The sequence below is a fragment of the Vanessa cardui genome, chromosome W (assembly GCF_905220365.1).
Source record: "Vanessa cardui chromosome W, ilVanCard2.1, whole genome shotgun sequence".
In the NCBI taxonomy this organism is placed as follows: domain Eukaryota; kingdom Metazoa; phylum Arthropoda; class Insecta; order Lepidoptera; family Nymphalidae; genus Vanessa; species Vanessa cardui.
The window spans coordinates 2,830,772-2,855,172 of NC_061153.1; the positions used below are offsets into that span (position 1 = coordinate 2,830,772).

A 24,401-nucleotide genomic window follows, 5' to 3' on the forward strand; every position below is an offset into this window, starting at 1 on the left:
AATAATATATAGTAGCTGGCAGGAATAGGGCTGTCACAGGTACATATTTTTACATATAAATATTTATTTCAATTACAGCTGAGGAAAAAACGTGACTTGTCATTTACACTCCTACCCTCATTAATATGAATAACATTAAAATATTTCAGACAGTCTGAGAATAAAAAATTTATAGTTTTACCGAGCGAAGGGATACTATGAATGCTGTCATTACTGCTCTATCCATCAGAAGAAAGAGAAAGAAAAGTTTCGTCCAACTCGTCATTGTTTCTAGACATTTTTAAATTAAATATTCAAAGAATAAAATAAGTAAAAATATAAAGATAAATATATAAAATATATATGTAAAATAATAATAATATATATTAATTTTATAATTACAAAATAAAAATAAGTAAATGAATAACTATACGTTAATTAATTTCTTATGAACACTCACCCGCCAGTTGCCTAGGAATAATCACTTAAACACAAACATAACAAAATAGAAACAATAATAACATTAAAAACTAACATTAACAAAAAAAAATCATATATTTATCAGGCAGCCATAACAACAATTTTTACTAAGAAGGAGTATTATTATATTATATCTATATTTATCTATTATCTATCTATATCGAATATGAAAATGAAATAGAGACGATCTTTATAAATGCCTAGTATAGAACTAAAAACTAACCATCCAAAGCAAGAAAACTATGGCGCCTGATTGACAAACGTCAGAATGACGTTAACTTTTAACTAAATAGATTCGTAAATAGTTTTACTCAACACAAAAATTAAATCGAAAGCAGGTAGACAGAGAAATAATTTTAAAATTATAGAGAAACAAACAATAATAAGAAGAAAGATAAATATGAAATAACTATTCTTAACTACGCGCTTTGACCTCTGCAATACAACTTTATCGCTAGTGTTTGCGATGGGAATTTTTTGGACTGGGGACTTACAAGTTGAAATCCAGTCAAGATCAGATAAGCATTCGGCACGATGTCTAGATCCATCTGGGGCGATAATGTGTATCACACCGTCTCGTGTCCAACACTTGTTGATGCCGAACTGCTTCCTGGCCTCCAAAAACACATTGTGTCGGCTTTTCGTCAGGAACTCTGAGTCTGTGACACCGGTGCCCTTCAACTTCGTTTTGACGAACCAGACCTTATCCCTAATAGCAGTCTCGGTAAGTTTGACCACTATAGGTCTGGGCTTGCTGTCCAAAGGTCTTCCCAAGCGATGACAAGATTTGATACTGCTGGTAGAAAAATTTGGCAAGTCCAAGTGCTCCGCAACAATGCTGGTAACGCGAGCAGTGACATCCTCGGATCTCTCTTCGCTAACACTATGGAAAAGAAGCACTTTTCGACGTCTCTGCATTTCAGTCCGATCCATTTCCCTGGCGAGAAACTCAATTTGTCGCTGAAGTCCACTTAGTGCAGTGAGAATAAAAGACTTAAAAGAATTGAACTCCGATGAAAGTGAAGGCACAGGCACAGGTGTTGTTGTCCTCTGCAAGTCTTGCTGGAATTCATTCATACGGCTGTTGAATAAGTCGGTCATTGCAGCCAGAGACTCCTTGATAGATTCCATTGTTGTTGTGTAGTTTTAAAGTGACAAATAGTTCAAGTGATAAGTAATTTTAAAGAGGATTCACTATCTGGCGGGTAGAGTAGGTCACATACACATAATATATTATAAATTAATTTGTTTTAAATAAATATTTATACTATAAAAATAAAAAAATCTTTAAGAGCTTTTAAAAGTGGTGTGGCTTGTTTTTTTACTCCAACCCGTCAACTACTGAGTTTCTTGCCGGTTCTTCTCGGTTGAATCTATTTTCCGAACCGGTGGTAGCTTCACTTAATTGTAAAATGACGATTTAAAAGTGCTTGTAAAAGCATACTTGAATAAAGTTTATTTTGATTTTGATTTTTGATCAAATTTGGTTAGACTTAGTAGTCGAAGTTAGTGCTCATGCCTTTGTTTCCTTCGAGATAAAAATTATGAAAGATAAAATCCCACCAAGGAAGATTATTATTAGGCGATTAAAAGATATCGACACTGTACAATTAAAGGAAGGATTAATTGCTCTTTATTGGCAGAATGTGGACTCAGAAAATGATGTAAATGTCATGGTCGAAATATTTACTAGAAACTTACTATGGTTGTATAATTTGCTTTCACCGATCAAGACGGTCTGTGTCAAGGAGCATAAGTATCTCTGGATAACATATAACATTAAATTACTAATGAAACGCAGGGATGAAGCCCATCTCAGGACTAGGTATGATAATACAGATTCATGCAGAAATTACTATAAAAACCTTAAGACCAAAGTTACAAAAGCGATAGATAGGGAGAAATTGGTATATTTTAATTCTTATGTGAATTCGAATCTTCACAAATCTGAACAGCTTTGGAAACATCTATCAAAATACGTGAAAGTAACTCACAAACGCGATTATGAGATTCCAGAAAATCTCCGAGATGCTGATGTAATAAATAGACTTTTTCTAAATTCACCTGGGAATCATTATGTGGCTTTAGCAACGATAAATTATTACGAAGAACACAGTCATAGTACATCAGTATTTACCTTAATACCAACTAACGAAACCACGGTCTTAAACATAATACGCTCATTAAAATCAAACGCAATAGGTATTGACGGTATATCTCTCGATATGCTGCGATTATCGTTCCGGAAACTTTACCCATTATTACTAAGATAATGAATACTTCTGTATTAACAAATAAAATTCCAGCAAGGTGGCAAATACTAGCTATAGTAAAACATATCCCCAAAAAAGATAATATCTCAGATGTCAATGGGTTACGACCTATTATTATCTTACCGTGCTTGTCTAAAATATTAGAAAAAAATGTATGTACTATATTATCAGAATATTTAGAGTCAAATGATATACTATTTGTAACAGATAGTATTTTAAGTGCGCAAGATGAGGGTAAGGTACTATTTTAGTTTTATTAGACTTTTGCCGGGCGTTTGAAACAATAAATAGACCTTTGTTTATAAGTAAGCTAAAATATTATGGGTTTAGCCTATATACAATAAAATGGTTCTTAAGTTATTTAGGAGACCAAAAGCAGATTGTTGAGCTGATGTCTAACGATGGCACTAAAACACTCTCAGAATGTGTCTCCGTTAATAGAGGCGTGCCCCAGGGCTCTATACTAAGCCCCATAATTTCGCACTGTATTGCGCAGATATAATTAGGTTTTGCAAATGTCATATATATGCTGATGATATTCAACTATACATTTCATTTAAGCCAAACGAAGCTAGTATTAATATTAAAAACCTAAATGAAAACCTCAGAAGCATCACAAAATGTCTGACCATTTTGTGATGCTTCTGGGGTAGGTCACATACAGTAGAGGCGGCTACTTCTTACAATTAAGAACAATACGCTTATGTGGAACATCTAAAGGGATCTCAGGCATAATGTTGTCTTAAATTTTCGCGATTATTACACATTTAAATAAAACTAATTATAACGGATGAATCGCGTATATTAATTATTTTTAAGCATCCCGACGTTTCGAGCACTTTGCAGTGTTCGTGGTCACGGGTAGACTAAGATGACATTTGTCTATTTGAAGAACAAAGGAAATATTATTAACAACTACCGCCAACGATTTCTCAATTGATATCTGGAGTAACGTTCTGGTTGTACGCAGAAGGCACTAACTGTATCTTTAGGTCTTGCAGTCTGTTGGATTGCGGATTTTAAATTTTTAATAAGAGGATGTGAAGTTCGGATGTTTTTGAATTTCAATAGCCTCGCGTATTATTCTAGGAATGAATCTGTGTTCTCTAGCGAGGATCTGTGGTTTATCAAATCGGATAAAATGCATAGGTTTATCCAGAGCATGTTCACAGACTGCAGACTTTGAAGAACGCCTATTTTTGACATCTCCTATATGTTCCTTGACCCTGGTACCGATACTTCTCTTTGTTTGGCCTATGTAAGATAAACCACACTCACATTCGAGTTTATATACTCCTGCAGTTTGTAAAGGAATATTACTCTTGATAGGTCTCAAGAACTGGCTCACTTTCTTATGAGGCTTGTAAACGGTTTTAATTGAAGCTCGCTTCAAGATGTTGCCAATCCTGTCTGTAACTCCCTTCACATATGGTAGAAATGCAGGTTGTCGCTCAACTGTGGGTGGCTTGATACGGCTTCTGCGATGCTGGCGAGGCACGGGCAGCTTGTTCTGGTGGAGTGCAAGCTTGACCTGACGTAGCTCGTCCTCTAGGTGTTCAGCATCGCAGAGATGGTGGGCTCTCTGTAACAAAGATTTGCCAACGGTAGCTAACTGACTAGGGTGGTGGTGCGAGTCACCATTGAGGTATTTGTTGGTGTGTGTGGGATTCCTATAAACTGTGTGACTTAATGTATTATCAGGATTCTTGATAATAAGGATGTCAAGGAAAGCTAAAGAATTATTTGCCTCTAATTCCATAGTAAATTGAATGTTTTTATTTATAGAATTAAGATGTACTAAAAATGCAGATGTCAGATCACTAGGTAATATTGTGAAAGTGTCATCTACGTACCGTTTATAAAACCTAGGTGTTATTGGCCATCTGAACTCTGAACACTTGTCCAGAAATGATAATTTTAATAATTTAAAACTGTTTGATTGTTAAATGAATAATTTTTAGTGAATTTTGAAATGTTAAATTAGTCTGAAATATTTAAGTATTGGTAAACAGCTGTTATGTTGAGTGAATAAGTCTACCCACCTATTTTTGTTATAAAAGATCAAGCATCCGCCGGTATCTACAGGCTTGGTCGAACCGTCGTCGAAGCGATCCGACCGCCTCATATTGGAATAAATCAGAGAAGAATTACCTGAGTTTAATTTCAAACCTCCGAGTATGGATAAAGACGACATGTTTTTTAAAAACGGGCTCGGACATGCCTGCTCCGTTATATATATGGATAAATAACAATTTCATAAAATAAATAATTTGATATTGATGTATTTTAAATATACCTGACATGATATGGCCATCAAGCTGAATGCAGATTAATACTCCAAGGCTGCATTGGCTGCGACGCGTCTGCTCTTCTAGGACCCAGTTCTTTTAGAGATTTTAGTTAGCTGTCCCTAAAAAAAAGGAAAAAATAAATAAATATAATAAATTGTTGCTATGTCCCTACAATATTTATAACTTTCTTTTGTCGACATTCCTTTTTTTCTCTCTCTCGTTGTCTATAATAATAAGAATAATAATAATAATAAAATTGGATATAGATGTTCATAGTTGTACATCAAAATAAATAAAGTACATAATTTGTTACTTCTTTAAGTTATTACCATTTAACACTTACCGGTACTCAAAATCTTCATCTGTTGTTGTCGTCTAGGGATAACACGGCCGTCATGACACCCTATGGCGTGATCACTGATGCGAGACGGGATCACGATAACACTATAATATTAACACGTTGACTGTCCAGGCCAAATCCAACAACCTTCACGTGGCGTCCTGCGGTTTTTTTATTAAAGGTAGTTGGAACTACTTCACATTTAATAAATTTATACTTGAAATCTCCGTCACTATAATTACAGTGTTACAGTTATTTGCAGCATGTATCACATGTGATACAAGGACGTCTCGTCCTTAATTTTAGTGTATCACATATGATGCAGGGATCGACGAAGCAAAAAATGTGTATTCATATAACTAAACAATTAGTTATATGAATACCCACATTTTTTGCTTTTAGTTAGTTAGTTAGTTTTATTGCGGTAGTTGCATAAAAATAATTATAAACGTTAATCATAATTAATCGAGCATCGCAGATCTATTGTTGCACAAAATAGTTGTTGCAAAAAAATGAGTTCCCGACCGTTAAGTGATGCAAATTTGCTCTGTATTTTAGAAAATGGAGAAGACGAAGTTTTCTTGAAATTAGAAGATGCCGCAGTCAGTGATTCCATTGATATCCAGTTACCTTTGGATCACTGTTCGACGAATGTCTGTGCAGCGGGCAGTTTCCGAAGCCTTGGAAAGAAGGGAAGTTGGTCCTGTTGCCGAAGGAAGGTCGGCCGTTGGATTCCCCTTCGGCATACAGGCCAATTGTGATGCTGAACGAGACGGGAAAACTCTTCGAGAAGGTCCTCGCAGCCCGTCTCGTTCCGCACCTCGAGGAGGTCGGTCCGGGTCTCTCGGAGGCGCAGTACGGATTCAGGGCGGGCCGGTCGACGGTCGACGCCCTGAACGCCCTGAAGACTCGGACGACGGAAGCGGTGGCCCGGGGGCAGGTCGTCCTGGCTGTGTCGCTTGACGTGGCGAACGCCTTCAATAGTCTCCCTTTCGAGACGATACGGGAGGCACTCCGATACCATGGGGTGCCGACCTATCTGAGGAGACTGCTGGAGGCGTACCTCCAGGGCAGGGAGGTCCTCTGGGCGGGGGTCGATGGGAGGAGCGTTCGGCATCGAGTGGGTTGCGGCGTTCCACAGGGGTCGGTCCTCGGCCCAATTCTGTGGAACGTCGGTTTCGACTGCCTCCTGCGGGCTCCCGTCCTTCCCGGGATGGGGGTGTTGTGTTATGCTGATGACACTCTCGTCACGGCGATTGGACGGGACTTCCGGGAGGCGGCTCGCCTTGCCGAAGTCGGAACGGCTCTCACCGTGGACCGCATGGGAATGCTGGGCTTGAGGGTCTCCATATCCAAAACAGAGGCCCTCCTCTTCCGCGGTCCACGGAAAGGACCCCCACGAGGGGCGAGTATCACCGTCCAGGGGACGGTGATCAAAGTGCAGGCCCAGATGAAGTATCTGGGCCTGATCCTGGACGGACGATGGAGCTTCGGGCAGCATTTTGTTCATCTCGGCCCGAGGCTCATCAACGCCGCCGCCGCTCTTGGTCGCCTCCTTCCGAATGTGGGGGGCCGGGGTCGCTATGCCGGCGTCTTTATTCCGGCGTAGTGAGGTCGATGGCGCTGTACGGTGCCCCGATCTGGATAGACGCCCTCACCGCTAAAAATCGGGCCCTGCTGCGAAAGCCGCAGAGGGTCATAGCGGTGAGAGGCATCAGAGGGTACCGTACGGTGTCGTGGACTGCGGCGACACTTCTCGCGGGTGATCCGCCCTGGGAGCTCCAGGCGGAGGTGCTCGCGGAAGTGTACCGGTTCCGGGTCGAGGCGAGAGACCGCGGCGACCGTCCGGGGTCGGCGGAGGTCGGGCGGATCAGGGCTTTAGCCCAGCAAGCCCTGATCGCCCGATAGCAGGAGGATCTGGGGTCTCCCTCGGCGGGCCTAGCGACAGTGGAGGCGATCCGTCCCCACTTGAGTCGCTGGGTCGAGAGGAAGCACGGCACACTGTCGTATAGAATGACGCAGGTACTTACCGGACACGGGTGCTTCCGTAAGTACCTGCACGGGATAGCGCGGCGGGAGGAGTCACCCTCCTGCCACGAGTGTGGTGCGCCAGTGGACACGGCGTACCACACCCTGTACGAGTGTGCTGCGTGGGGGCCCCAGAGGCACACCCTTACGGCGAGTATGGGCGGAGACCTCTCGCTGTCGAGCGTTATCAACGCCATGCTCGGTAGCGAGATGTGCTGGTCGGAGATGCGCTCTTTCTGCGAAAGTGTCATGTCGCAGAAGGAAGCAGCGGAGCGGGAGCGGGAAAAGAATGCCGCCGCTGACTCGCTCCGCAGAAGACGACCGGGGAGAAGGAAAAGGCGCTATGCGCACCTTCTCCCTCCGCCTCAATAGGCGCCGTAGGGACCAGGGGGGGTCCCAGTACCCTGGGAATCCCCCCTAGCTGTTGGAGGCCCGTATAGACGGGCCGACCGTCAGGGCGTCACGGTAGCATGCGTAAGCGATCCCGTGGCGTCCGCCGTAAGACGGAGAGGGTACCGCTGGTTTTTTAGTGGGTAAACCCGGTGTGCTTGGGCGTACTCGGCGTTCAGGGCTCCGGGGAGTCCCACACACCCCCCCACTTTCCATCACGTGGGGGAAACGCGTAAAGCGTTTTTCCAGCGAGAAAAAAAAAAAAAAAAGTTCTCTTAATATATCTCCTACTGTAATTGACTGGTTTCGTTGTTATCTACATGGCCGCAGACAAAGAATCCGAGTTCAGGACTCTTATTCTAATTGGCCAATTTTAAATGCCGGTGTGCCCCAAGGCGGAGTCCTTTTACCTCTGCTATTTTCGATTTTTATTAGTTCCATAACTCACAATATATCTTCTCTCTACCACCTGTATGCCGACGATTTTCAGATTGACTGTCACTCTAAGTTAATAGATTTACCACTGACAATACAGACAATTAACTCAGATTTAAAAAAGATCTTAAGTTGGAGCAATTCATTCAGTCTCAAAATAAATCCACTTAAGTGTCAATCTATTATTATTGGCAGTCCAATATTAATCTCACGAATAGATTTTTCTCTTTTATCCCCTATTTTATTTGGCAATGCCATAATTCCCTACAGTGATAATATTAAAAATCTGTGTATAATATTCGATAAAACCCTTTCTTGGAATCCACAAATCAGTGAGGTAAGCAGAAAAATGTTTGTTGCTGTTGGTTCTCTACGTAGATTACGTAACCTTTTACCGATTCCCACCAAAATTGCGTTAGCACAATCTATCCTTTTACCAATTCTTGATTATGCAGATTGCTGTTATCTTGATCTTAGAGAAGATCAATTAAACAAACTTGAGCGCATTCAAAATCTTTGCATCAGGTTCATATTTGGGCTTCGCAAGTACGACCACATTTCCGATTTTCGCAAAAAGCTCGAGTGGCTCCCGATCCGCCTTCGCAGGAATACACTCATTCTCTCTATTCTCTACTGTATACTTTTCAACCCCAATGCCCCTATTTATCTAAAACAGTCCTTCCAATTCCTTAGTGATTCCCATTTCCGCTTCCGTCTTCGCTCCGAACAAAACCTTACTCTTAAAACTCCTTCCCATACTTCTTCCTTTTTTACTTAATCCTTCTCTGTCCAAACAGTATGCTTGTGGAGCTCCTTGCCCATAAATATAAGACGTGCACAATCCGTTGCTGCTTTTAAGAAAACTGCTTCTAAAACACTATTATTTGTCATTGTAAATCGTTGTAATTTTATTTATGAAATATAATAATACTTTATATATAAGTATGTATTTTTATGTATTTGAATTTATTTGTAAAACATATGTAATATTTTGTTTATACGCGTATTTATATGTTATATATAACATGTATTAATCGTATGTATGTATGTTATGTAGATATGTTATGTTTGTGTATATATGATTTACCTAAAAGGTGTACACCTCCGAACCCCTTTCTTAGAGTATTCAATGTCCTCTATCCAAAGGTTGTCTGGAAGAGATCGCTCTTTTAGCGATAAGACCGCCTTTTGTACCGTGTTTTCTATTTTGTTGTGTTACTTCTTGTATCTTTTTTGTTTCGGTGTACAATAAAGTATATTTATCTTATCTTATCTTATAATATGACACAAGACCTAAAAATGATTTTATATCCTTCGGTGATTTAGGGACAGGAAACTCAGTTACAGCTTGTATTTTATCTGGGTTTGGCTTAACCCCATTTTCATTAATTATATGACCTAAATAACCTACATCTTTACGTAAAAATTCACATTTTTCCGGTTGTAATTTCATAATCTTTCGAAAACCGTTCTCAAATTTTCTATATGTGAATTTAGATCATGACTATAAATAACGATATCATCCAGGTACACAAAGCATCTTGTACCTTGTAGGCCTGAGAGGCAATTATTCATTATTTTCTGGAAAGTTGCAGGGGCATTCTTTAACCCAAATGGCATTCTATTAAATTGGAAATGTCCCTGTGGCACAGAAAAAGCGGTCTTAGGAGCATTTCCGGATCAACGAGAATTTGGTGAAATCCAGAAGCAAGATTTAAAGTACTAAAATATTTGCTGTTACCTAATTGGTCTAGGATTTCAGAAATCTGCGGAATTGGATTAGTTTCTCCAACAGTTATGTTATTTAGATTTCTGTAATCAATTACAATTCTCCATTTTTTAAGTCCTTCTGAGCTTGACTTTTTAGGGACGACCCAGATTGGAGAACTCCATGGAGAGGATGAAGGTTCTATTATGTTTTCATTTAACATTTTATTTATTTGTACTTCCACTTCCTTTTTATGACATTCTGGGAAGCGATACGACTTAGTGTGGATAGGAATGTCAGTAGTAGTTTTAATTTTATGTTTTAGGGCAGTAGAGAAGGAAAGCAAATCATTTGACAAATGGAAAATGTCTAAAAACTCAGCACAGATGTCAGTGAGAGCTTTGGTTTCCTCATCGTTCAGATGGGAAGTTCGTAAGGAGTTTATCACCTCACAGGTTCGATCATAAATAGTTTTGTCAGAATTATTTATTCTTATAGCAGCAGAAGTGACTAATGGTTCTAATTTTAAATTAAGATTTGATTTTACATTTGCAATTTGTTCTGATGTATTAGCTACTGTGATATTAACTCTTTTATTATTTTTTACCTTCACAATACAATTGGCAATTAGCAATGTATCGGATAGATGTTGGTCCAGAATAATGCCTTCTTTAAGCTCAGGGATTTGAACTGTGCATTCGATGACAGTTTCTGTTCTGGGTGGTATAATATAAATCGGATCAAAGAAATTGAGCTTTAGATTTATGTCCTTGAATCGCAAAACATCATGTGCATAGTCGATATTGCAACCAAACTTCGTAAGGAAACCGTACCAATTATACCGTCATAAGGTAAATTTATATTTTCAATTACATGAAATTGGTGTTTTATATGTTTATTTTTTGATAAGTCTAGTTGTAGTAGGAAATGACCTAGTGTGTGCCTTGTTTTGTTACCCGGGTCAATACCCTTAATATGGATAATCTCTTTAGACATATTAATTTTCTTGGATATGGATGTTCGTTTTAACAGGCTTATAGCTGAGCCAGAATCGATTAATAATGTTATAGAAATGTCTGAAATTTGGGTATGAACAAGGATATGTGGTAAAAGTTATTTTGATGTGTCGATATTAATTTCGTAAATATTATTTTGAATTACAGCCTTACTTATAGAAATCGATTCAGAGGTTTGTGATTTTGAATGGGTGTCGGCTGGTTTAAATGGTCCCGTGCGACACCGAGACGAGACCTTTATTCGTTTAAATTAAGTTCTTCGTCTATCTCATTATGGTTAGTATCATCGGACACTTCTTGGATATGATTAACAGGTCTGGAAGAATTATTTGGGTAAAATTTACCCTGGGGCTGTTGGTTTTGTTGAACTTTATAACGATTGCTATAAAATGCACGCTTTTGGCAATCAGCAATATCATGGCCTGGTGATTTACAATAACGGCAAAATAAACTGGACGAACCTGATGGTTGGGATTTGACAAACCTTCGCGGGTTATACGTATTATTATTATTGTTGTTAAATTGGGGTCGCCTGTTATCGTTTAATCTCGCGTCTGATCTGATGACCTTTGTCCTATATAGAGTCTGTTGAATTTTCTTTTCAGAAATGACAAGGTTTATTGCTTCATTTAGGTTTTCGGGATCTCGGCAACGGACAATAGTTGATAACCGAGGGTGGATACCCATTATAAAACGATGAAGGGCTAGATCCTCCATGGCGGCTATTCGCCCAACGAGCTCGGATTTCTATTTATTTGATAGTGAAATTTCTTATATATAAAGTATTATTATATTTCATAAATAAAATTACAACTATTTACAATGACAAATAATAGTGTTTTAGAAGCCTCTTAAAAGCAGCAACGGATTGTGCACGTCTTATATTTATGGGCAAGGAGTTCCACAAGCGTACTGCTTGGACAGAGAAGGACTTAGTAAAAAAGGAGGAAGTATGGGAAGGAGTTTTAAGAGTAAGGTTTTATTCGGAGCGAAGACTGCAGTAATGGGAATCACTAAGGAATTGGAAGGACTGTTTTAGATAAATAGGGGCATTGGGGTTGAATAGTATACAGTAGAGAAGAGAGAGAATGTGTGTATTCCTGCGAAGGCGAATCGGGAGCCACTCGAGCTTTTTGCGAAAATCGGAAATGTGATCATACTTGCGAAGCCCAAATATGAACCTGATGCAAAGATTTTGAATGCGCTCAAGTTTGTTCAATTGATCTTCTCTAAGATCAAGATAACAGCAATCTGCATAATCAAGAATTGGTAAAAGGATAGATTGTGCTAACGCAATTTTGGTGGGGATCGGTAAAAGGTTACGTAATCTACGTAGGGAACCAACAGCAACAAACATTTTTCTGCTTACCTCACTCATTTGTGGATTCCAAGAAAGGGTTTTATCGAATATTATACCCAGATTTTAAATTTTATCAGTGTAGGGAATTATGGCATTGTCAAATAAAATAGGGGATAAAAGAGAAAAATCTATTCGTGAGATTAATATTGGACTGCCAATAATAATAGATTGACACTTAAGTGGATTTATTTTGAGACCGAATGAATTGCTCCAACTTAAGATCTTTTTTAAATCTGAGTTAATTGTCTGTATTGTCAGTGGTAAATCTATTAGCTTAGAGTGACAGTAAATCTGAAAATCGTCGGCATACAGGTGGTAGAGAGAAGATATATTGTGAGTTATGGAATTAATAAAAATCGAAAATAGCAGAGGTGAAAGCACTCCGCCTTGAGGCACACCGGCACTTAAAATAGCCAGTAATATGTCGAAATCAACAGTATTGAAGGCATTACTGAAAGCCAGTATGTCAAAACTGTAACTTCCTGGTTATCCATAGCTAATCTGATGTCATCGGTGATCTTAACTAAAGCAGTAGCCGTACTATGACAAGTTCGGAATCCCGACTATACTCGTATGAAGTTAACTTTTACATATTACATTCGGCATCTCACAATAATTGTTGCATATATTACTTTTAAAAGCAAATAATATAATAAAATATAATAATAATACATCGTTACAATTACTATTTAGAAGTATGCTTCTTTTAAATAAAACTAATTATAACGGATGAATCGCGTATATTAATTAGTTTTATTTAAATGTGTAATAATCGCGAAAATTTAAGACAACATTAAGTATGATTCTGCCACACAGTGAAAACTTAATTATATAAAATATAATACACTTTCAATAAATATGAGAAATTAATTTAACCTGCTTATTAATTTTGTTTTTACATGTGTAATATATTTTTTAAATTTATCTAATAAACTAATCTTATATGAGCTAACATCAAACGGTATTGTCTCCAAAAAACTTAATTGTGTCGCTCAACGTGCGTATACGACGAGTTTCGGAGTCTCCGCTGCGACGAGCGTAAATGCGACCTCCTCGTGTCCAGATATATGTATCGCCATCCATCGCGTCGACCTAATTCGCGTGTTTTATAAAATATATGGCGACTCATCGGAGTGAGACGCTCGTTAACATAAAACCGCTTAGGCACCGACTCGACGATTCCCGATGAGTCACAGCCGCGGCGCACGCGCGCGGCTCGTAGCATTTCGTCGCGGACGGTGCGCCGAGCGAGACGCACGACAAATGGCCGCGGCCGAGTTTGGCTGCCGTGATCGGCTATTATACGGCGCGGGCCCCAACGCTCAGCGCTGACCCAATTTTTTTTGCAATTAAAACCACTATATTGGTTGGATATTCGCCATTTTTCTCCTCTAAACCCGAGATTTCGATATCGTTTAGCAGGTTCTCTTGGTCACGGTCATTCAATTCGGATCGCAGTTGGGCAATTGTTTCGGTCGCATTTTTATCGACAATTTCCGAGTGTCGTTCCTGATTAACTTTTTCTAAATTATCTAAGCGTTTCTCGACGCTGTCCACCCGTTTATTAAATTCGGATATAGTCGTACTAAGCCGCGACAGCTCCCTGGTTACCGAAGAAAATTCCAATCGCAACAGCCTTATCTCATGAGCGAGGGACTTTTCAGAATTATTTTCATCAGCATCTGTGAAATTGTCCTCTGCATTTTCTGTATCTGAGCTGGGAGAGGGATGGCTACTGGCGCTCGCAGGGGTAGTACGCTTCGTTCCTACTTTGCAATTGTTGCACAGTATTTTCTTGGGAATGGTGTTTCCCGGCTTTATATTAACGCACATTCTATGATAAAGCATAGCGCATTTGGTACACTTCGCGCCATCTATTATTGCGAGGTATTTACCGCAATTATTGCACTTTTCGTCACAACGCTGCGTTAATATCAACAAGGCAATTATGAGTATGGATGCTAGATGGCACTTATAATAATTAATAGTATTTTGTAAAATTATTTTAATTTAATTTAGTTTTATATGGCTATACTTAATTGTAATCGATTCTTAAGTGTCCAAGTTTATTATTATTTTATATGAACTTTTCTGGCTATTAAACACTTTAATTTAGTATTATATTTAATTTAATTGTTAGTGGGTACAAGTTAACTTTCCACTGTACACTAAATTATATTTTTGTATTTGCAGCACATATCACTTTATTTTAGATATCACTAACACTGTAAATATGTAGTCACAATTTATATAACGTTTTAATAAAACTTTTAAAGATATTTACGTCGTTTTACTATTTTTATTGAATTTAATTGTACATAAACACTGTCAATGACGTTCCGATGACGGACGAAAAAACATAATAGTGTCTCGACTTTTTGACTTGACTCGTTTGAAATGAATTTGAATTGAACTTGAATTTGAATTGACTTGTTAGACCAATTATGGTTTGAATTTTTATCTGGACACAAAGAAGTTATGCGTAGCTCCAATCCTAAAGAATTAAATAGTTCTAGTTACATTTCGAATGATGTTTACGATAAGACTGAAGACATTTATATCTCATACAAAACAGAATTAAAATTAGTACTAAAGAATTTTAACGAAAGCACTTCCAATGATAACTCTCATTGTGAGAAACCTATGAGTAATGTAAAGTACCCCAAAATCAATATTCCTAATTTCTCTGGCAATTATTCTGAATGGACAACGTTTAAGCAAATGTTCACATCATTAATAATAAATAACTCTTCCTTGGATGACATTCAAAAACTACATTATTTAAAAATTTATCTTGTAGGCGATGATGAACAGTTGCTTAGACACGTTCCAATAGATAATGGCAATTTTACTCGTTCTTGGCAACTATTACAGGAACGTTATAATAATAAAAAATACATTTGTCATCAAACGTTAAAGAGACTTTTGAGCCAGAAAAACCTTCGAGTTGAATCAGCTAATGGTTTGAGAGACCTCGTCAATACTACTAACACATGTTTAAATACACTTCAAGATTTGGGAATCGATACAGAATCATGGGATGTACTGTTGATTCACATCCTCACGTTGAAATTGGATCCAGAAACTAGACGTCAGTGGGAGTTTCATGTTACCAAAACTATCTCTTCTGAAGAACTTCCTACTTACAAACAATTTACTGAATTTTTATCCGAAACTTTCCGCGCTGTAGAGTGTCTTGATCCAAGATCAACGAAAACCCAACCTAATAGTAAAATAAAAGCACTCTATGTAACAAATGATAATGTATCTTGTCCATTATGTTCGGATAATCACAAACTATATAATTGTAAACAATTTCATAAATATAAAGTAGACGATCGTCGTAAGTTTGTTTACGACAAGAACATTTGTTTCAACTGCATGGGAGGTAATCATTTTGCCAAAGAGTGCCATAGCAATTCACGGTGTCGCATTTGCAAACAAAAACAGCATTCGCTTCTTCATCCCGAGGGTAAAAACACGGCCTATAATGACGGTGACAACAAGCCAAACAAGAGTATTGTCACACCTTCAAACAATCCTTCAAACCATTCAGCATCATTGGTCTCCTGTTTCTCGACAGGTAAAATATTTCAGCAGGTCTTGCTAGCCACGGCGGTAGTCAAGGTCTCATCGAAAAATGGGGAAGATTACAAACTAAGGGCTTTAATAGACCGGAGCTCGCAGTCATCTTTTGTAACGGAGTCGGCAGTCCAGTATCTGGGTCTCAAGAAAATTATTAATCTTATTGCAGGTTTGGGTGGAGGAAAGGATGTGGTATCGAAGGCCGCAGTCCAGTTCACGTTAAAATCAATGTATGATCCCACGGTAAAAATTTCAGTGAACGCACACGTTATCAAATGCATAACGTCTTCATTACCAGCTGAGAAAATCGAACCGATGGAGTGGTTACAACAAAAAAAAATTATTGCTAGCAGATCCCGAATATCACACCCAATAGAATCGACATTCTTTTGGGAGCTGAAGTATACACAAAAATACTTCGTGCAGGAATAAAACGAGGACCGCTTGGTACACCACTGGCCCAAGCAACATGTTTAGGTTGGATTTTATCTGGAGTAATCGAATCAAATACCAAGCCCGCTAGTCACATAAACGTAATGCATTGTCATTGCACATCTGATTTAAAAAGATTCTGGGAACTTGAATCAGACATTCAACTACCCAAGGAAAAACTTTTCACTGATTAAGAGAAATTCTGTGAACAACACTTTAAAATCAATACCTGTAGAGAGAGTGACGGTAGATATATTGTTCGCCTTCCATTTAAAGTTGAAGCTCCTGAAGTCACTTCTTCTCGAGGCATCGCAGAACATCGTCTGAAATCACTTGAACGTAAATTAGAAAAGGATAAAACATTAAGAGTAAAATATCAAGAAGTAATTGATGAGTACCTAAAATTAAATCATATGGAACTTATATCCCCGGAAGAAATCGATAACCCAAAGGCTATTTACTTACCCCACCACGCTGTGGTTCGTGATGACAAAGAAACTACTAAAGTAAGAATAGTTTACGACGCGTCCTGCAAGGGTAAAAACAATATGTCATTAAATGATCAACTAGCAATAGGACCTACTTTGGAGCCGGAACTACGGCACATCAAAATGCGTTGGAGGCTGACCTCAATTTGCATGTCAGCTGATATTGTTAAGATGTATCGTCAGGTGAAGACCGACAATCGTGATAATGATTTCCAAAGAATTCTATGGCGAGAAAATCCTAATTCAGAAATAAAACATTACAAACTTACCCGGGTTACTTTCGGCACAGCTTCTGCTCCATATATCGCAGTCAAGACACTGCAGCAGGTAGCGCACGATGATGGTGCTGATTATCCAATGGCAGCGGAAAGAATACTGAAATCTTTCTTATTTATCTTTATAATAATAATCTTTCTTATGTTGAGGACTTCTTAAGTGGTTGTGAAAATGTCAAGCAAGGATATAAAATCTTCACACACATGAATGAACTACTAGGAAAGGCAAGATTAAAACTTCAAAAATGGAATAGCAATAACAATGAACTCTTGGAATTAATAAAAGGGGAGGAAAGGGATAAAAAGCAGGAAAGGAACTAGAATTGGAGGAAGAATTAAAAATCAAGGAAGACGAATTAATAAAAATAATGGGACTTACCTGGAACCGACCCGACGACACCTTTCGTTATTCAGTTAATCTTTCGACGTTGCAGCAACCTGTAGCCAAAAGGATGATTATATCGGATATATCTCGTCTCTACAACCCATTAGGATGGGTAGGACCTAGTGTAATAATAGCAAAAATTATGACCCAGAAGCTTTAGTTAGCAGGATTAAGCTGGGACGAAATCGTTTCAAATAATCTTTTAAATTAGTGGTTAACTTACCGCGAAGAACAATTAAAGTTACGTGAAATTCGCATATCAAGATGGATCGGCACTCACACAGATGACCACGAAGTTGAAATTCACGGCTTCTGTGATGCATCGAAATCAGCGTACGCCGCAGTTGTGTATGTACGAGTAGTTCATTCTTTAGGCAACATAAACGTGTCTTTAATCACCTCAAAAACAAAGGTAGCTCCAGTAAAACAAGTCTCCATTCCGAGATTAGAATTATGCGGAGCCGTACTGTTAAGCAAATTAATAATAGAAGTAGCAATGGTTTTTAATATAAAGAAAAGCAATATACACGCATGGACTGACTCAAGTGTCGTCCTTGCGTGGTTGAACAACCATCCAAGTAAATGGAGTGTTTTTGTAGCCAACCGTGTATCAGAAATCATACAAACCTCGATCCACAAAACTGGTCACACGTTACATCCAAGCAAAATCCGGCAGACTGTGCGTCGCGAGGATTACATCCGTCTGAACTACTAAACGCCAAACTTTGGTTCATTGGACCCGAATTTCTCTATCATAAAAATATCACGTACAATAAACCCAAAACTACAGTAACAGATTTAGAAGCAATAAAAATTAAAACAAATTGCGCTATATTGGAACATAAAGCAGACAGATATGGGATAAATATTCATCGCTTACTAAAATGACTAGAATAATTGCATACTGTAAAATATTTATATATAATTGTAAAAACGAAAATAAAAACAATGTAGAATATATCACAGTATAAATATACTTGAGGTGGTGCTTGTAATGTTGTCATGTCTATCATCGTTTTCGATAGATTCTGTATTTCGTGTGGGTGATCCAACGCTCTGGCCTTCAGGTCTTGCAACCAGAAAGCCTGGGGCCACTCCGGTACTACTATCAAATAAGTCCCCGTCGCACGGTTCAAGTGTGCCAGACCTCTGGGCAATAGGCTCGGTGGGGGGAACACCCACGCTAGTTTGTGTTGCCAAGTTCTGCTGAAGGCATCTATATAGCTTGCCGAATGATCTCTGCAATCTATTGATACGTAGTTTGTTACCACAGCACTTCGACTGGAAGCGAAGGGATCTATTTCTGTTGTCTTAAATTTTCGCGATTATTACACATTTAAATAAAACTAATTATAACGGATTTGAATCGCGTATATTAATTCTATCTCTCTATCTATTTCTGGTCGACCCGATTTTTTGAAGACTTCTCCAGTTGCTTGGGGCAAGAGGTGCCATTCTGCAACTTCTTTCTTCCGTGACTATCGGTCTGCTATGGTGTTGTACCTTCCTGGTAAGTATTGTGCCGACAGAGTTATCTTGAACTGGTCTGTTAGAGTTAGAAATTCGTATGTCAACCCTAGTATTGTCAACGTTCTCGTTCCGCCTTCTTTCCGAATGTATGCAATTAATGTTCGATTGTCCGATTGGATGAGTATATGAGATTTGCATAGGGCTGCAGTATTTGCTCTGATAGCTGCCATTACTGCATAGAACTCTTTCCTGTTGCTGTGCCATCTTCGTTGTTGGGGAGACCAGGTTCCTCACATTAGATGGCCATTTAAGTGAGCACCCCAACCTAAATCGGAAGCGTCCGTTGTAAGGAAATGAGTAACCGGCTTTTTGTGTATTGCCGAAGAGTGAAGTGTGACGTCGAGCAACCACCTCATCTCTTGATACACCATGTGGGGGATTAATTTTCTCTGCCGTGGTTGCTTCTTGTTGAAATACCGAAGCAAGATTTGTGCTTGTCGACAATGTAACCTTCCCCGAGGTATGACAAAACTGGCGAAATTGAGCTGACCCAGCAGGCTCTGTAATTCGCGAAGCGTGATCTGACCTCTAACGATAACCAACGATCGATGTATGTTTGCTTTGAGACTGTTTATCTTCATTTCCGGTAACGACATCCTGTTCTTTAAAGTTTCCCAGCGGATGCCGAGGTATTCTAGGTCTTGTGTCGGAGTTACGTAGTAAGGTCCAAAAGTTTCCAGTCTTGGAAACACCCGCTGTGTGGACCGGCGCATTGTCATGAAGCAGCAACACTGCTCGAGACAATTTTCCTCGACGCTTTTCTTTAATAGCATCTCGCAATTGATGTAGTAAGGAAGCGTAGTACTCGCCTGTTATAGTTGTGTTACGCTCTTTAAAATCCGCTAGTAATATTCCCTGGGAATCCCAAAATATTGTGGCCATGATCTTTTTTTGTGACTGAGACACCTTGGCTTTCTTGGGCCGTGGTGAGCTTGGACGACGCCACTCCATCGATTCTCTTTTAGACAAAGGATCATAGTAAAGAACCATAGTTTCGTCTCCTGTTACAATTGAATCCAAAACTTCTTTTTGTCGGCCTTCACAAAGAGATAAAAATTGAGTACAGCACTTCACACGTTCTTGCTTCTGAATAGCAGAAAGAAGTTTTGGGACCCATCTTGCACTGACCTTATTCATGCCCAAATGCTCATGGAGGATTCTGAGCACAGTTGTTTTCGAAAGACCCGTCATAGCTGCTAATTCTTTTGTCTTTAACCGCCTGTCCTCCAGTACTTTCTCTTCGACAAACTGAATGTTTTCGTCCGTAATGGCCTCAGACGGACGTCCTGGGCGGGGTTCATCTTCAATTGATTGTCTTCCTAAACGAAATTGTTTCGCCCATTCTTTTACGGTGGAATATGAAGGAGAGGATTGTCCATATACAGCATCCAAACGTTGTTTGATTTCAGACGGCGTCCTCCCCTCTTTTGTCAAAAATTTGATCACGGCTCGATACTCAATCTTATCCATTTCGAATTTTTTGCTGACTTTCTGATTTCAAAGGGTTATAACTTTGACAATAAATGAAATAGAAGAATATTTTAAATTGTGGGTAGAACACAAAAGTGTAATTTTTCAATGTCAAGCTAGTTTAATATCATTGATGAATCCAAAGCGGGTAGGCCGGAAACTTTTGGACCTTACTACGTAAGATCGACTTTTTGTAATTGACTATCCAGCCCAGATCTTCTAAGTGCCTCCCGGCCTCCGAAGCCTGAAGACATAACTTGGATTGGTCTTGGTTGACCAAAAGGAAGTCGTCTAGGTAGACTAGTACACGACATTCCTTGGCACGCAAGGTCTCCGCAACCCAGCATGTTACTGAAGAGAAAAGATGTGGCGCCGAGGCTAGGCCAAAAGGCAAACATGTCATTTTGTACAAATGACCTAGGTAACTGATTCGAAGGAACGGGTAGTGTGTTTTTGCTGCCGCTACATGAAAGTATGCTTGAGAGATATCTAATTTTATCATCCAGTCCCCCGGTTGAAGAAAATCTGGCACTGCACTTTGAGAGATAAGGCGAAAACGAATCTTTACGAATTTGTTTAATTCTCGTAAGTCGAAAATCGGTCTCATCGTTCCGTCGCTTTTCTTCCGGAGAAATAGCTTCGAGATAAAACTGGGGGTTAATTTTGTAACCGGTTGCATTATTTTTTGTTTTAAAAGGTCTTGCACTATTTGAGTCCATGCCGGAGACGGTTTGGTTGCAAATCGGGTCATAACCAGTCTTGTTGGCATTATTAAAGGAGGTTTTTTGCAAACAGGTATTCGAAAACATGGATTGCTGATATAATGAATTTGTTCGCGCCAAGTGCCTGCCACCGGTTTTTGAATGCCTTTAGTCGCCCCCCCCCTGAAGTGTGTCGGATAGTCATTTCTTCTTGGCTTTATTTCGAAAGGACGGGTTTTTGGGTTGTTTGTAGGGGTCAGTCTTTCCTTTGTATGTTTGTTTAGCGTTTGATTTTTTGTGGGTATCTTGATGATAATTCTGATCTTGTCTTTATGGTCTAGGTTTGAATGTTGATGATAAAGATTCGTTATACTTCCTTTTTGCCTGCGTCCTATTTTTGACCATCTGTTGAAGTGACAACCGGTAGTGGGGCCCTCCGAGGGATTGTACCAACGATATAAGTTGTGTTTTCTCGAATAGGAATTCCTCACTCTGGGGTATACTTAGAAGAGCTGCTTGAATATTTTTATCAGGAATTTCATTAATTAATCTTTTACGTCTAGTTTCTATGCATTCAGCTCGTGTACCGCACACAATTTGTAATGTGTGTTCAGATAATTTATAAGACGACGATGTAGTTCCGAAAATTTCGCTTATTTTATTGAAGAGATTATTAGCAGTTAGTTCTGTAGGAGTACTGTGAGATCAATTAACAATTTCTTGTAGGCCTGATTGTAATAATTGCCTTTGGAATAATAAAGCATTGGTAATTGCAGCCATAATTTCTTCTGTTGAGGCCAGGAAATCTTTGCTTCTATTTAAGCAACATTTTATTTTTATTTATTTATTATTTAACTCATTACAACTTGCTTAGCACTAATATTAGCAATTAATACATATAACATTTATTTTATTTAGAAAAGTAACACTTAAGTTATTAAAATATACTGTAAATTAAATAAAGCAATGCTAAGCAACTCAAGTTCGATGGACATACCCTCCGTACTAGGTGAACTGTATGACGGTAGGAGCACATTTCTCGATCGCGAGTCAATAGCTGCATAGTATAAGCAAAAGTTACATGCTGCTTCCATAATTGTTCTAATTATACAGAGCACTTATTTTAATTTTATATTAATCTTAGTATCACATGATATATACATACAAAGCAAGATGAGACTACCTGTAAATAGTAGAAATTTAACCTTGATAATTTTGAAATGTAATTTATTTATTATTTGTTATATTGTATCTACTGTCGGTTGTCCCAATAAAATTAAAAATAAAAATAAGTATAAAATAAAAATATATATTTTTTATGTTATGTTAGTAGTAAGCAGATTATGTATTATGTATAGTTTTTAGGTTTTTTAGTTATTACTAATTAGTTTTATCAATTTCTTAATCTTTCAACAGCTGGCGGGTAAGATGGAACTATTATATATTCGCAATTTGTATATTTATATATTGTTTTTATTACATATATTTATGTACTTATTTTATTTTAATTTATTATACTCTTATTTATTTATTTATTATTATTTAATATATATGTATAATGATTGATAATAGCCATGTTCAAGACGACAATGATATTTATCTTTCTCTCTCTTCTGATTTAACCAGTAGCGACGACAGCTTTCAAAGTATTCCTTCGCTCAATGAATCCCTATTAAATCTTTTTACAGACGTACATAAAAACTTTAACATTGTTCATATTAACGCTCAGAGTATTCCTGCTCACTATCCTGACCTTCTCACATCGTTTGATAACAAAAACCTCCATGCTATACTTGTTTCTGAATCATGGCTTAAGCCATGTTTGTCTTCTGAGTCATATTCTTTACCGGGTTTCCATTTAATTCGAATTGACCGTATCAATAGAGCTGGTGGAGGTGTTGCCATGTACCTGCGATCCTACATTCCTTTTAAAATTATCAGCATGTCAGCACCTCAGACTGGTCCTTCCGCGGAACATCTTTTTATTGAGTTAACCTTTTCCCATTGTAAACTTCTAGTATGTGTTTTTTATAATCCTAGCCTATCAATCGACTACTTCTCTTCATTAGAATACCTTCTTGAAAAATTTACTCCTCAATATAACCACACTATATTGATGGGTGACTTTAATACATATCTGATCAAGAATGACTATAGATCCGTGAGACTCAATTCCTTAATATCTTCATCTAACTTGCACATTCTTCCTCTCTCTGCCACACATTCCTTTCCGAATTCCAATCCCTCACTCCTTGACTTAATTATTGTGTCTTCCACGGACCATGTTGAAAAACATGGTCAGTGCAATGCTACAGCATTCTCTTATCATGATTTACTTTACCTGTCCTATAAAATTAAACCACCTAAAGCCAAGTCAAGAATCCTTCTGCTGCGTAACTTTGGTGGTATGGATATCAGTCGCTTGCATGAAGATACATCTAAAATCGATTGGTCAGTAGTACTGGCTGCGGATACAGTTGACGAACGGGTTGCAATTTTAAATTCCTTACTGACACAACTGTATGACACTCATGCTCCCATTCGTCCTGTGCGCCTAAAACATCGGCCTGCTCCCTGGCTTACTGATGAAATCAAAGTACTACAACATCGTAAGAACATAGCCAAAGCAAAATATAAAATGAACCCTACAGACAAAAACCGCGAGAAATATAGAAATATTCGGAATCGCTGCAACATGCAATGTAGAGATCAACAACGACGCCATATTCATCAGTCCTTAACCAACAATGATCCTTCTAAGGTGTGGAAATTTCTTTGAAACACTTGGAATTGGGAAAGCACGTCAAGAACTAAATTTAAATAATCTGGATATAAACCAACTTAACCAACATTTCTCGTCTTCTAATACCATAGATGGTACGATAAAAACTGGCACCATTAGAAATATTTCAGCGTCTTCTACTCCCAATATTCCTTCTTTCTCTTTTAGTCAGTTTACTGTATGTGATGTTAAGAAGAACATTTTAGACATCAACTCTGATGCCGTGGGTTCAGATTGCATTAGCCGTAAAATGATTCTTCCTATTATTGATATTGTAGCTCCTATCCTTAGATCTATCTACAACTTGTGATAGAATCCTGTACATTTCCTACGATCTGGAAAGATGCTCAAATAATCCCCGTACCTAAAAAGTCCAACCCGAATAGTTACTCCGAATTTCGTCCCATATCGATTCTTCCTTTCTTATCCAAAGTATTTGAGCGTCTTATATAT

At 38.5% G+C, this 24,401-nt stretch overlaps 1 pseudogene; it reads left to right on the forward strand.

Annotated features, from left to right (window-relative positions):
- The first annotated feature begins 6,813 nt into the window (after nt 1–6,813).
- LOC124542429 lies at nt 6,814–11,944 on the forward strand (annotated as a pseudogene).
- Nucleotides 11,945–24,401: the final 12,457 nt, after the last annotated feature.